At 34.3% G+C, this 16,566-nt stretch overlaps 1 protein-coding gene across 5 annotated transcripts in view; it reads right to left on the bottom strand.

Moving 5' to 3' along the window:
• CACNA2D1 (calcium voltage-gated channel auxiliary subunit alpha2delta 1) overlaps nt 1-16,566 on the bottom strand; it is a 513,972-nt gene that overhangs the window by 141,825 nt on the left and 355,581 nt on the right. The window lies entirely within an intron of this gene.

The raw sequence follows: 16,566 nt of genomic DNA, 5'->3' as shown, positions 1-16,566 counted from the left end.
TTTTTTCCGGTTAGTTCAACTAGCAATTAGAGTGTGGTGCTAACAAGGGACAGGTCATTGATTTTGATACCTACTTATACCAACTGATTGATCCTGCATAGGTATCACAAACATATGCCAGTCATTATAATGAAAGACAAACAATTATAATGTAGGATATAACATGGGCTAAATATAGTTTATATTTATGGCTCTCCATGATCATAGCATTCTATGTCTAACATGATAAAAATTTAATCGGCTTGGAATATTATTTTCCCTTTACACAAAAAAGATGACATACAAGATAATCTCATCTTTCTTGGAAGGTCTTAATATATGTAAAATATGCACCATGCCCTTAGCAAATTAGCAGATTGGAAAGCTTGCATTTGAGAATATATGTCCAAACGTAAATAATGGACATTAGCTTGGGATAATGACTAGAAATACTACTTAACTTTTTTCCATTCATTTCTGTGACCACAGTAAGTAAAAGAACCAAATACAATCATGGTTAAAATATATGCAAGATATTTTGAAGATAAAAGAACAAAGACCTTCTTTCAAGAAAGATGAACAGCATATGTGTTTGTATTTTAAGGTTTATCATTCACCCCAAAAATGAAAACAAGCATACTGCAAATTGTTCTGGGACCAGCATCCTAATGCATTTCTCATTATTGGAAACTAACGAGTTTCCCATCTTTATGGATGTGATTACCTTCAGAAAGATCAGTTGTGTGTGTAAATATTCATGAGTTGGGTCAGATCCATAGCACATCTGAGACACTAGTGAATTCAAATTCAAAAGCATGATCCAATGAACACTGAGTGACCAGTTATATGAAAATTTATATTCACACAGATAACCTAAACTAATACTCACTATCCATGAATATTTATGGTACCACACAAAATAGCACAGAAAAAGAGGGACATCCTCTACCTTTTTTTTAAACATTCATGAATTATACAGTTATATTCTACTCAACAAAATAATCATGTTTATTTATGTTCTAGATACTTAAAATAGATTGGGGATTAATGAAGTCTGTTTCTTCAGTTTCCTTGGTTAATTCACATTAATAACAACTGAGATCTAATTATTTTTAATAAATATTTCTTTGTTTTCAGTCTTACTCAGTTTTATTACCCAACAACCACTAAGTATTAGGCTCTGATACACTGATAATGAATTATACTTTTATGTATTTGAGGAAAAAGTCAAACTCTGAAATGTTATCATGTGGTCTGTTTTAAAATAGTAGTTTATATGTTTGAAAATTCTTTTTCAGATAAGACACTGCAAATGATTTCCACAAAAGCTGTTCATATGCACAAGAACAAAGTACATAAAGCTTTTTCAGAATAGACACCTGAAGTGATTTACTCAGAATGAAAGAAATGGCATTGTTCACTTATCAAATAAGCAAAGTTTATAAAACTTGATGAGAATGTGTAGCAAGAGAGTTGCATTTGCTGCTGTGTATTTATAAAGACTCGAGTGCAATCATTATTCTTGTGGCCACAATTTTTATTTAAATGTCCTTCACAAGAAAAAATTCAAAGGATCTGCCATAGGAGTACAAAATTAGTGCAGAGGAGAGTCTGGCAAAAATTGTCTATCAAAATGTATTAATCCAACAATTCTATTTGAAAGAATTTATACTATGGGGAGATTACAGATATTCAGTCCTGAGACAGAGAATTTTAGACCGAGAATCATTCTTTCAATTATTATACTGTACAAATTGCTTAAAACAGAAAAATAAATTTTTGCAGTAGGAAATATTTTTTCTCAAACTACAATGGAAAATAAAATATAAAATATAGAAGCAAAATATAGAAGCAAACAAATAAGTATGAATCCTCTTTTCTATCCATCTTGGGTAGAAGGAAATGGCAACCCACTCCAGTATCCATGCCTGGGAAATCCCATGGACAGAGGAGCCTGGCAGGCTACAGTCTATGCACAGAGTCACAGTTGAACAAAACTGAGCAAATAACATAATAACCATATATTACTTTGGCATTCTATAATAAGTAGATTTTTACCTTCTTAACCTTGTAAAAATGAAATACTTAATCCACAAATTACTAAAGTGCCCAACATTTCCCCAATTCTATGTTATCAGCATAACTATGGAAAAACAATACTGAAGTAACTGGGTCATTTGCAAATGATGGCAAAATAAAACTAACGCAGAACACTGGCAATGCTGAAACTTTTCAAACGCAATTATTTTTTCTATAAAGCACGATCTTTATATAAGTATCCAGAGCAAGAAAACAAGATATAGAGGATTTTATTTAATTGCATAAATATTGATATAAACTAGTAGCTCACCAATATTTTATGTAATAGCTCCAGAGTAAATGATCTTTCCAAAAGCCCTTGAAATACTTCTTGTCCACCAATAAACCTTAGCTTTCTATTTGGACAGGTATACTCAAGAACATAGGGAATAGTTCTGATTGGCTTTCCATAAAGCATTTAGCAGTCTTTAAAATTATATTGTATTTTATTTTCTCAATTATATACTGGATATGTATGGCCTTATTTAATATATAGTGTATTCTATATGCACCCACACCTTTCTTATCTGCCTCCAAAAGTAGTAGTAATGTTTTACATTCACACATCCAAATTTCTAATTTCTTGCTCGAATGGAGTACATGGGTGTACACAGAAATACATGAGTGGCTAATATATTTTTCACTGTGTAAGACATACTGGCCAGTTGTGATCTAGCCTTGAACCTGCTGCCAATTTCTAATGAACTTAGCTAACTGTCTTATGGCTTCTTTAGGAGTAACATGAGTACTGATTTTCTGTCAACTTTTAAGAAATAAAGATTTTTATCTTTGTTTGAAAATTAGAGTTTGTGAAAATAAATCTTTCATAGATATTCAAGGCTAAGTTTATTAAAAGCAATGAATGCTGGGAAAGCAAACCTTGACTTTGGGGCCTCTAATCTGAATGGTATAAAAGGATTACACTGCTAATTGATTCAGAAAGCCAAGCATATGTTTCTTTCTATTCTTCTTATATTTAGTTTTCAAAAACACGGCCTTGGTGTTCAGCAATTCTCTCTTGTAGAGGATTCTTTTGTTCAGTTCGGCTTCTCAAGGGAAGAAAGAAAAATCTAATTTGTAACAGCATAAAAAAAGGACCTTACATTTGCTGCTAATCTAAAATACGTGACATATCTGTGTCTTGTTTATGACATTACTGTGGAATCATTAACAAGTTTAGAATCCAATTTTCTCATGAGAACTTCAGCCAAGAAGTACTCCACTATTGCTCCCACTTAAGTCTGAATACATTTTGTTGACTTATTCAGGGTTCTGGGCCTCACCATGTATTGAAGCACTATATAACTATTTGAAAAACCTTAAGATTATTTATAATATCAACTGTAGCTTTGAAATGAAGCAGAAATATGCTAGAAAAAGAGAAGAGAAACAATTTTTATGATTTACTTAAAATATAAAATAACTTTGATAAGTATGCATCACAAATATACTTTATAAAACATAAAATACCTTGACAGGTCTTTTCTAAGACTTGTAAATCCTAAAGTTATATAAGGGTATAGATAGTAACAATTATTTTTAACAATACTAAATATGATACAATTAAATAATTTAAAAAAGAGAACTGTCCAAAATGTTTACTACACTACTGCCATTTAATCATACCATTATCATAGACTTGTACTAAGATAAAATTAGCATGTATTATTTAAACTATTTCCACTGATAGTAACAAAGTCAGTAATACTGTACTAAGAGCAAGCAGATAAGTTAACTATTTTCTATCCACAATCACATTCTACTAAAAACGACACTTGAAACAAGATACTATTAGGTTGGTACAAAAGTAATTGTGGTTTCAGAGCATGAATGTTAAATCATTATAACTAGGCTCAAATATATCTTCATTAATCAAAATAGGAACCACTAAAATCAACACACTTTTGCCAATGAAAAATGTTTGTTTTTTCCTATAACACAAAAATTTGTGCTTCAGGATTTGATGAACTCTTGGAAAGCATTGTCTTCCTCCTGCTGGTTAGGGAAGCATTCTCCCTGCAAACAGTTTTGGAGATGCTTGAATGAGTTGGTGAGAGGTCAGGTGAATATGGCAGATGCAGCAAAACTTTGTAGCCAGTTCATTCAGTTTTTGAAGCAACTGGTTGAGCAATGTGTGGTCAAGTGTTGTCATGGAAAAGAACTAGGCCCTTTCTGCTGACCAATGTCAGCTGCAGGAGTTGCCATTTTGGGTGCATCACATCAATTTGCTGAGCATACTATTCAGATGTAATGATTTCACCAGGATTCAGAAAGCTGTAGTGGATCAGACCAGGAGTAGACCACCAAACAGTGATCATGACCTTTTTTTGGTGCAAGTTTGGCTTTGGAAAGTGCTTTGGAGCTTCATCGCAGTCCACTAAGCTGGTTATTGCTGACTGTCTTATAAAACCCACTTTTCATCCTGTGTCGCAATCTGAGTGAGATATGGTTTGTTGTTGCACAGAATAAGAGAAAAGAACATCTCAAAACAACAATGTTTTTGACTTTCAGTCAGCTCATGAGGCACCCACTTACTGTGCTTTTTCACCTTTCCAATTTACTTCAAATGCCAAATGACTGTAGAATGGTCAAGGTTGAGTTCTTGGGCAAATTTCATGCAGTTGTAAGAGGATCAGCTTCAATGACTGCTCTCAATTGATCGTTGTTGACTTCCTATGGCTGGCCACAATACTCCTCACATTCAAGGATCTCATTTCCTTTGCAAAGCTTCTTGAGCCATCACTGCACTGTACATTCATTAGCAGTTCCTGGGTCAAATGTGTTGTTGATGTTGTGAGTTGTCTGAGCTGCTTTACAACCCATTTTGAACTCAAATAAAAAAAACTGCTCAAATTTGCTTTTTGTCAGACATCATTTCTAAAGTATAAAATATATATAAAATTTAGAGCAACTAATAAGTCATTAGCAAAAAAATGAAGTGAGAAATGTACATTAAAATTATATATAACAATCACATTTATATAAGAATGTATTCCAATATCAAATAGCAAAATTCAAAAATGCAAAATTACAATTACTTTTGCAGCAATCTAAAAATATTACTCTTTTCTAGATGATAAAAATAAAATCTAGAAAGAGCAATTTATCAAAATTCATACAGAGGCAGTCATAGACACAGCACCCAAATAAGGCACATTTCAAGATCCTGTTTATGTGCTATTTATTTCAAGCTTTCATTATTTATGTAGCTCTAATTTAGAATTTCAAATCTGAAAAGGCAAAAATCACCTATGCATTTATAAATAATGTTTCTCTATCAATTCAGATTCTTCCTTTCAGCAATATCTACAGACATTTTTGATGGTCAAGACAGGTGGTATAGTCTGAAGTCAGGATGGTTGATTCCTCCAGCTCCATTCTTCTTTCTCAAGATTGCTTTGGCTATTTGAGGGTTTTTGTGTTTCCATATAAATTGTGAAAATTTTTGTTCTATAATAGTTCTGTGAAAAATGTCATTGGTAATTTGATAGGGATTGCACTGAATCTGTAGATTGCTTTAAGCAGTACAGTCATTTTCACAATATCGATTCTTTCAATCCAAGAACATGCCATATCTCTCCATCTGTTTATGTCACCTTAGATTTCTTTCATCAGTGTCTTATAGTTTTCTGTATACAGCTCTTTTGTCCCCTTAGGTAAGTTTATTCTTAGATATTCTTAGATATTCTTTTTGTTACAGTAGTGAATGAGACTCCTTGTTTAATTTCTCTTTCTGATTTTTTCATTGTTATGTGTAGAGGAATGCAAGAAATTTCTGTGTATTGATTTTGTATCCTGTGACTTTACAAAATTCACTGATTAGCTCCAACAGACATTACTCCAAAGAAAACATACTGATAGCTAATAAATTCATGAGAAAATGCTCAACACTGCTTATTATGAGAAAAATGTAAATCAAAACTACAATGAGATATAACTTCACACTGGTCAGAATGGCCATTATCAAAAATCTCCAAACAATAAATGCTGGAGAGGATGTGGGAAAAATTAACTCTCTTGCACTGCTGGTGGGAATGTAAATTGATACAGCCACTAGGGAGAGCAGTCTGGAGATTTCTTAAAAAACTAGGAGTAAATCTACCATATGACTCAGCAAACCCATTACTGGGCATATACCCTGAGAAAACCACAATTCTAAAAGGTACATGTACCCCAGTGTTCATTGCAGCACTATTTACAATAGCCAGGACATGGAAACAATCTAGACGTCCATTGACAGGTGAACAGATAAAGAAGTTTTGGTATATATATATACAATGGAATATTACTCAGCCATAATACAGGAACACATTTGAGTCAATTCTAGTGAGGTGGATGAACCTAGAGTCTGTTTTACAAGTGAAGTAAGTAAGAAAGAGAAAAACAAATATCATATATTAACACATACCTATGGAATCTAGAAAAATGGTACTGATGAACCTATTTGTAGAGCAGCAAAAGAGACAGAGAGCAGACTTGCACACACAACAGGAGAAGGAGAGACTGGGACACATTGAGAGTAGCACTGAAGCATATATATTACCACATGCAAAATATATAGCCAGTGAGAATTCGCTGTATGATGCAAGGAGCTCAACCTGATGCTCTGTGATACCTAGAAGGGTAGGATGGGGAAGGAGGTGCAAGGGAGTTTCAAAGAGGGAGGGGACATATGTATACCTATGGCTGATTTATGCTGATATATGGCAGGAACCAGCACAACACTGTAAAGCAAGTATCTTTCAATGAAAAATAAAGAAAAAAAAAAAAACACTAGTAGGAGGCAGAACTTCACTGGAGGTCCAGGATTTAAGATTCTGAGCTTCCAATGCAAGGGATGAGGGTTTTATCCCTGGACAGGGAACTAAGATCCCACATGCTACAAAGCAAGGCTGAAAAAATAGAAAAGAAAGACTACCAGGGGATCTATTGGCATTTGGTAGGTAGAGACCCGAGACACCCTAAATATCCTAGAATGCACAGGACAATCTCCACAACAATGAACCACCCAGCTCAAAAAGTCAGTGGGGCACAATTTTAGAAACTTTGCTCAAGTACAAATATAAACAAAAGATAATCAATTCACTTTGTAAAAAGTAATATTCCCAACAAATCCTGTCCACAAAAAACCATAACAAAACTTCTTCAAAAGAAAGCTGATACATTTTAAAATATTATTGTTTCACGCTAAATTATGTCAATACTTCAGCCTATATTTTGACACTCTTTGGGTTGAGAAATTTCCATTTCAGTCCCAGAAATTCTAACACACTATTCTCATAGTTGAAGAGATAAGGATTTCAAAGCTATGTTTTTAGTGTCATTAAATGAAATACTATACAGCCACAAAAAGGAATGAAAATCATAAAGTCAGTCAGAAAGACAAAACAAATATCATATATTAATATACATATGGGGAATCCAGAAAAATGGTACAGGTGATCTTATTTGCAAAGAATAAATAGACACAAGGACATACAGAACAAATATATGAATACCAAGGGGGAAAGATTAGGTGGGAGGAATTGGGAGATTGGGAGGGACACATACACCCTACCGATACTATGTATAAGAAGATAACTAACGAGAACATACTCTATAGTACAAGGAATCTACTTAATACACTGTGGGGACCTGAACAGGAAGGAACTCAAAAGGGAGGGGATACATGACTGTGTCTGGATGATTCATTTTGCCGTACAGTAGGAACTAATACAATGTTGTAAAGCAACTATACTCCAATAACAATTAATTAAAAATAAATATACCAACTTAATAATAAAATGAATAAATTAATAAGAGGCCATGCACTTACTGCTACACTCTTCCCCAAAAATGTTATCCCTCCCCCTTCCTGTTCTTGGATATTCATAAAACATTATGAGCTGTGCTTTTTTAAAAAAATGATTCAACACTGTATGATTCTAAACTAAATTTAATTTTATCTTTATAGCAAATGTTCATTTTATCTCACCGTATATAACACAGTCATTAAAGGAGTTGCATTTAGTCCAAGAGCTGAGCCAGATGTCACTAATTTAATTCATCAACCTTAATCTTGAAACAGAAAAATGTTAATAAGAAGAAACCCACTGATCCAATTAAGCACACAAACAAAAAGAATCCACTTTAAGGAACGAGCAGTGTTCGTAAATATTAAAATAAATGAATCTTTTTGGTGGATTTGGATAAAGGGATCTAATCTAATGCCAGTGTAAATGAAATATTAATAAAGTACAGGGAGATGGGAAGACCAAATCTAATCTCTCTAATCATGTCTCGGGCACCACCACACACCTCCCACTGTGGGACCTGATGAGGAGATAAGCCTTATTCCTACCGTTAACTTGGTACAAATATTAAAAGGTATTGTCCTTGTCAATTCTCTAAACCCTGTATTGCTGAGATTTCTGGTCTCACTCCCAATATCTAGTTTCCCATAGACTGAGCACCTGGCTAATACCCAGAACACAGCTGCTCTGCTTCTAAAAAAAAAAAAAAAGTGCAAATTGCGGAGCACATAGAAGGAACTCAGGAGAAATCACTTTTATAAAAGAAAATAAGAATAATGCAAGGGGAATAGAAGACATTCAGACCTAATAGGTTTGTTAATTGAGGATTTTTAATGTCATTTTCAATAAATTGATAAATACTTGCAAAATTTTTCTTGAAGGGGCAGAAGTAGTATGCACAAGAAATGTCATAAGATTAGGAGGCAAAAATCTTGCAAGCATTTTAAGTTTCTCTCTCATGGGCACAGCCTCAACTTCAAACTAGTCATTTCATGTCTTATACTTCTGTTGTCTTTCATCTAAATAAAAAAATAAACACATTAAGGGTGCCAGACAGTGTTAACATGAATGTCAAATAAGCCTACGAATAAAAGGATGTCAGGGTGCATGATATTATTATAGTCCTTTCCTTAGCTGGGATAAAAATTTGTAAGATGCACATCTCCTTTAGATGTCACATAGAGAAGAGGTCCTTTTTACATCTTGACATAAAAATTTTTCAGTTATTTTCTTTTACTTGAAAAATAACTTCTTTCAGATGTAGCAACTAAAATATAAATCTATTTTTCAATAAATCTACATTCCTTATGTCCACCCTCTAATTTATTTAAAACCTCTCACATCATGAGATACTCTTCACTGGAATGATATAGTGAAATACTGTAATCTTACATTTTGGAAATACTGCATAATTTGTAAACATAAAGTTGGAACTTTACAGAAATTACCTGAGAAGGACAACACAATTTCCTCCATTGCTACTATTTCACAAAGTCATTTTCATTATAAATGTGACTATTTGTAGCTAAAATTTATGGAAAAATTGTTAACTATCTATTTTATACATTAGAGCAAGTATACAAAATACAGCTTGCTACATTCTGAACCAACAGAAAACTGACAAAAATGTTCTAAACCTTTTTAAAATTTAAACTTTAAAAAGGGAAATAAAATATATGAGTTTAAAAAAGAAATCAGAAACTATGAGAACACAGAGGTGAAGTCGAAGCCATGTAAGAATAAATGCACAATTAAGACCAAATATAAAGGACTTCAAATTGAGGTGCTGTTTTTTAGATGCCTACTTATCTTGCTGATGATGCTTTTTCCTTTAAATAAATTGGTATTTTAGAATTCAGTATATGCATGGCTTCCCTGGTGGCTCAGACGGTGAAGAATCAGCCTGCGATGCAGGAGACCAGGGTTTGATCCCTGGGTTGGGAAGATCCCCTGGAGGAAGAAATGGAAACCCACTCTAGTAGTCTTGCCTGGAGAACCTCCATGGAAAGAGAAGCCTGGCAAGCTACAGTCCACGAGCTCGCAAAGAGTTGGACAAGACTGAGTGACTAAACACAGCACACCATATATGTATTGTATGCAGTATGAGCAAAAATATTGTTACTTACTGCCCTCCCACCGAAAGGCTGAGTCTCTGTGAAGTATCCATTTGATCTTGAGAAAGCATTTTATCGTCTCTAAACCTCACTTTCCTTGTCTGTACAATGGGGATGACAACAGTGTTTGCCTCACAGATCTGTGCCAAGGATTACATGTACTTAGAACACTTTTGTCATTTAGTAACTGCACAATAAATGCTATCTGCTTATATTATTATTTTCTTATTTGCCTTTTAATACTCAGTATTTAAAAGATTTTTTAAAATATATATATTTATGGAGTCATTCTGACCATGCTGCTAAAATGCTATGATGAGTGATAAAAATCTGACATCCTCTCTTTTCCTCAAAGAATCTTTGTTCTTTCCTTGGCCCTAAATTAATGTCCAGAAATACTACTTAATTTTCTTGTTATAAATCTCAAGAAGAAAACAGCTTGTTACCCTTCCCAAACCATTTACATTGTTACAAGAGAAGGGAAAATGAAAAAGTAAAGTCTCTATAATGATAGTATGTAATGTACTATATAATTTCAGTGAAGGCAATTTGTTCATATGGAATGTTCCCAGCGCTCTTGAAAATAAACCACAGTGGTGATCGTGAATACATACTGGTGAATGCAACACAAAAACATTAAAACTCTGCAAGGGGATATTAAATTATATAAGACCTAATATACATACCAGGCACAACACAGGCATACACACACACATACACAGAATGATGTGTACACAGTTCTTTTAAGGCAGAGAGAAAACTCTGGCCAAGAATTGCAGACTAAATTAGATATGGGAAATCTCTTGCCTTTGCTCTGAGACTGCCTAACTGCACAGGGAATTTAGTGTCTACATACAAATCTGGACTACAAATTCACAAAGAAGGATCAAAAAGTATTGGAGCTGACTAATGAGGTATGGTTGGAGAAGGATAACAAGGCTCCTGGGGGCAAGGGTGATATTGTCAATGAGGCACAGACTGCTTAGTACTTAAGGGTTTGTGTCAACTAGTTTCAGAACAAAGAGTTGCCTGGTGATTTTAAGATGGAAAGATTAGATGCACTGAAATACACCACATACTAGATTGCTATAATTAAGAAGAACAATCCCTTAGTTTAAACACCATGCACTGCTTCAGAGTGAAATTAAACAAAAAATAAATCTTTTGTACTACAGATTGCTACTTACTGAGTCATGTTCCATAAAGGTATGGGTGAAATCTAATTCCATATCTAAGACAAGAGGTTATATCCTTATATCTCTAGTTGCATACAAATAAAGAACTACCATATGCAAATAAGCATACATGCATACAGAGCACTCATAACTTATTTTATCATTTATAAAGATAGACATCTATATAAAATAATAAAATAAAATAAAAATAAAATAACTAAATACATCAAATATATCAGTTTTCAGGATGCTTACAACATAGTGAGCATTACTTGTTCAGATTTTAATGTATTTGTTATAGTTATTGATGTTGAGTTTATATTTATCAGTCCTAGCTACTGCCAGTTCAACAAATACCTTAAGAAATAATTATTTTTCTATTCTAATAAATCATGTATTTTAAATTTTCATTCATAACTTAATATCCCACAAAAGTTTATATGTATCAGTCAAATTGGTTGAAGAAGTTCAAGTTATTCTGACATAGCTTTAAACTACTATAAAGGATTCCTCATAAAATAATCATTCAGTGTAACTAGGAAAGTAGATTCATATGTCTCCTCAATGACATCAAATGAATTCTTAAGTTATCACCCTGTATTCATTTATTTGGTCTTTTACCTAAAGAAAAATGTTCAAAAGAACAAGTAAACCTTTTTGTAAAGTAAGAAAAAATATTATAAAGGATTCAATACCTGATTTAAACAAATAGTCTGCACACAAACTTTTACAAGTGGCTTAAAGGTTTTTGATCTGATGAAATATCATAAGAGATGGTAAATGACCAGGTCACACTGGTTCTAGATCTGTGTATCTCTCAACCTTCTCTCACTGCAAGGCCAAACTCACTTATGTCTCTCACAACAACCTTTAGTCTCCCTGCCTCCAATTTCACCTCATTTTCAGCCACTTTTCCCAGCGCCACTGCCATGGTGTTCTACATGGCAAATGACTTCCTGAATGAAAAGTCTTCAGTTAAGTCTCCATAAAAGTCGGTCATTTATGGCTCCTTCTACACCATCTCCAGACCTCCCTTCCCACTGTTCACTTTTTTAATAGAAAGCGTTAGGACTAGTGCAGTATTTCAAGGATAGAATCTCACACAATTTTGCTGCAACATCAAAACATCCAAAGAAAAATACATGGCACCAAAGGAATACTGTGACATTAAAAATGGTTTGGGTCTTCTTACTGTAATAGATTGAATTCTAGAGGTCTGATTCCAGCACTGTATTCAGCCCCTCAAAGCACATTAATAATCCTTGACTGTGCCCTCATAATTAAAGTAAATGTGACCATTCTTCTCAGTTCGTTCTACATCTAATGAAGAAAGAGAGGTAAAGCGTCTTACATCCAATTCTGCTTTTGTATCATACACCCTATTAACAACAGTACTGCCTCTCAGGAGGTGAGTAAATGTTTTGAGAGTCAAAAGGCTGGTGGTCAAAAAAGACTTCCAGGAGGAGGTGGTACAGTTTTAAAGAAGAGTAGTGAAGTGGTAGGACAGCTGGGTGACTGATTCAGTGAATACCTTGTGTAGGAAACAGAGGCTGGGGGAAAAAAAAAAGTGTAAGGCATTTCAGGAGCTCTACATGTTTCAAAATGGTTGAATAAAAGAAGAATCTGGGGGAAGCCTGGCATGCTGCAGTCCATGGGGTAGCAAAGAGCTGGACATGACTGAGCAATTGAACTGAACTGATGGCCCAAAGCGGCAAAGCTAAGAATACAAACATACTGTTATAATGATACAGAAGTACTAAACAAAAAATAATTGTATTCTGAGAATTACAGAGTCATAAAAGCTAAAATACAAAATAATCATATTTGTACTTGAGGTTTCAAAAAGCCAGCATGGAAGAAGATTGAAAGCGGACGGGAAAGGCCACATATGAATGGGGAGAAGAAGACAAAAAGCTAGTACTGTCAGGCTGGAGAGGAATGACAATGAGTGGAACTAAAAAACCAGTGCTAGACATAGGGAGTGGAAGAAGACTAAATAATCCACAGACCACAGTGACAGACGGTGGGCAGGAGGAAAGAAGAACCCTGGTTTTCTACTTGGACCTGGCTGGTACTATTAACAAAGATATGAACATTGGAGGAGGGGCATATTTGGAGACATTGATGTCATAAAGTGAGGTGCCTGGGACTTTTATTTATTTATTTATTTTTTGCCTGGGCCTTTTAATCCACTGAAAACGGTTATTCAAAAGGTAATCAGAGAAATGAATCTGAAGCTTAGCCATGGATCCATATGGAAGAATCAGATTTGGAAGTCAAAACTGTTTGAAGGATGTTCATGGTTACTGACATCAATAAGTGCTACAGATCCTTAAGTACTAAGGAGGCTTTACTTAGCTGAGAGAGATTGCCAAAAGGAAACAACATGGACCTAACACTCATAAACAAGAACACCCTTTCCCATGAAAAGTAACCAGGGCATAGTGTGCTATGATACATACCTATTTTTTCATTTATAAAAAGCCATAAAAATATGCCTTTTGAATATAATTTTTTCATCTGCATTAAAACAACTGCACTGAATTCAACTGCGCAAATTCGGTGTATCTGTGGCCAACTCAGCCCATCAAGAAGAAATAATATGAAAAGATACTGGAACCAATAAAAACCCATTATCTTCTAATGCACTGTTTTGAATTTTGCCTTTTTAAAAGAGTTATTGACTTAAATGAAGTACCCAGGGATACAATCCCTGAAACTCTTCTATGTAGAGCACTTTATGCTTGCTGTGTACTTGAAGAATAAGCTATTCCCCTTACGCTCGGTTAGAATGATAAGGCAATCTATTGTGCCTCTACACTTTCACAGAGCCCCACGAGACTGAAACTGGATGATTACATGGTCTTATAAGACCATAAAGTTCTACCACAGGAGTCGTATATGTATTATAAAGACACTTCAAATTGCCGACCATGCTCTTCTTACCATCGTGTGGCTCTCTTCTGCAAATTGCTTGTGCCTTTGACTTTCAGAAATGATTTAAACCTGCATCAGTAGGTCTAAATGAACAAGTGCCAACCACCCTCATTTATCCAATACACAAGAGTGACAAGATTTAATTAATTAACAGCATCTCAGATATTTATTTCTAAAAACAAAGCTTCAATTGACCTTTCGGTAAAATTTAATATCAGAAGGTTACATACAGATGAAGACTTCAAACGTTCTATTTCATAAAACATCAAATTAGGCACATGTAAAGAGGTAATAAGGGAGAAGGTAATGGCACCCCACTCCAATACTCTTGCCTGGAAAGTCCCATGGACGGAGGAGCCTGGTAGGCTCCAGTCCATGAGGTCACTAAGAGTCAGGCGCAACTGAGCGACTTCACTTTCACTTTTAACTTTCACACATTGGAGAAGGAAGTGGCAACCCACTCCAGTGTTCTTGCCTGGAGAATCCCAGGGATGGGGGAGCCTGGTGGGCTGCCGTCTATGGGGTCGCACAGAGTCGGACACGACTGAAGGGACTTAGCAGCAGCAGCAGCAAAGAGATAATAAATTCCATTTAATTTTAAAAACATAGCTACCATTGTCTAATATAAACATGAATAATTTATTAAAATGATTTTACCATTCTTACCAAAACTGTAGTTTGACATGAATCTTTTTCGTGATTTTGAAATAAGACTTTACTTCCTTGTCACTTTGTGTTTCACGTCAGACTGATAACAGCCAAGGTATTTTACATTAATTGTCAGGTTCTCTGGCCTTTCAAATAAATTTGAAGTGAAGCTTTTTGATTTTGTTTTCTACTGTAATTTTTTCATATGTATTCTACTTAAGTATCAATTTCTCCCTGTCGCGTCCTTTTACCTGCTATTCCTAAATGTGACATCTCCAACATTTTTTGTTTAAAAGCAAAAGCCTGTGCATTTTGTTGTTTATCTCCATATTTTTTTCTATTTTTAAAATTACATACCCTTAAACAAGGTAGCCATATCTTCTTAGACAAGAAGGTAGCGATGTGTGTGTGTGTGTGTGTCTGTGAATCACTACAGGCACCAGATCGTATAATTCAGTTCTCCATTTAGAATGATACATGCTTATGATGGGTTTCCCAGGTGGCATTAGTGGTAAAGAACCCAATTGCCAAAGCAGGAGACATAGAGACTGGGTTTGATCCCTGGGTGGGGGAGATCCCCTGGAGGAGGGCATGGCAACTCACTCCAGTATTGTTGCCTGGAGAATCCCACAGACAGAGGAGCCTGGTTGGTTATGGTCTACAGAGTTATACAGAGTTGGACACGACTGAAGTAACCTAGCACACATACGTGCTTCTGATACGCAAAACCGATAACATAATTCATTTAGAAGTATTTATACAACAGCTCTTCTAGACACTGCCAAAACTGAATATAAATATTTTTAGTGAGGATAAACAAACTTTTTATGGCTTTGAAAAATGCAAATATACTGAGATTGAGACTGGATTTACCGTTTCTTTGTAATATTCTGAATTTTCCTTTGTAATATTCTGACTTTTCCTGAGTGCACATTTATTCCCTCACTTCCAATGGTATGCCTAGTGTTAGCACCCACCTTACTATTTCATAGGAAATTTACGTTTAAAAAAATCATTAAAAAAGTCATCTGTCTAGAATTTAGTATCTTTTATTAAAGTTAACCTTTCACAGGTATTATCAGGTTTTTGTGGAGTATAAAGATGTGTTCATTAAAATGAAAACCTCCCTGAAATACATGAACATTGTTTGTTAGCTCAGAATATTTTGAAACTTATGCTATCAACATCAAAATACAGACTGGAAGCATACCCCTTTTCCTAGCTTAAGGTATTATTATCTGAAATTTGATTCAATGAACAGCTGACTGGGAAGAGTTCTATGCCTGAATAATATACATATGTGAGATATATACATACGTGCATTTATGCCAAGTAACATGGGGATTAAGTGGAGACTTTAAATAGTATCTTAAATATTTGAATTTTCAGAAAAATTTTCACACAAAGATTTTTTTTTCTCAAACTACTGTTTTTATATTGGATCAAGACTGATTCTTTAACCTTTTAGACTTTTTCTGGCAAATGCTTTAATGTCATTTTCTAAGAAGAGTTCACAATTATAGTTTTTGAAATGTAGCTTGTATTTTTGAAATGTACAGAACCTGTAAATGTGATTTTTGGCATGTATAAATCATATTCAAGATCATGAGTTTGTAGATAAATTTTTGAATTGAAACAGATTACTTGGCACTATTTTATATTGAAATCTAGACCTTACTATTTATACCAAACACAAAAGTAGATGCAAACATGATAAACGTGTAATAGTCCTTTATCTACTCCTTAACATGGAGGATTCTTATATATTATATAAACAGATTAAATTTCTAGTAACTATACACTAACAAAACATGAAAATCAAAAGAAGAAAACAACTATGCA

Source organism: Dama dama, chromosome 18 (assembly GCF_033118175.1).
Source record: "Dama dama isolate Ldn47 chromosome 18, ASM3311817v1, whole genome shotgun sequence".
NCBI classification, from domain to species: domain Eukaryota; kingdom Metazoa; phylum Chordata; class Mammalia; order Artiodactyla; family Cervidae; genus Dama; species Dama dama.
The sequence above is the reverse complement of the archived record's forward strand: the minus strand, read 5'-3'. Positions and strand labels throughout refer to the sequence as shown.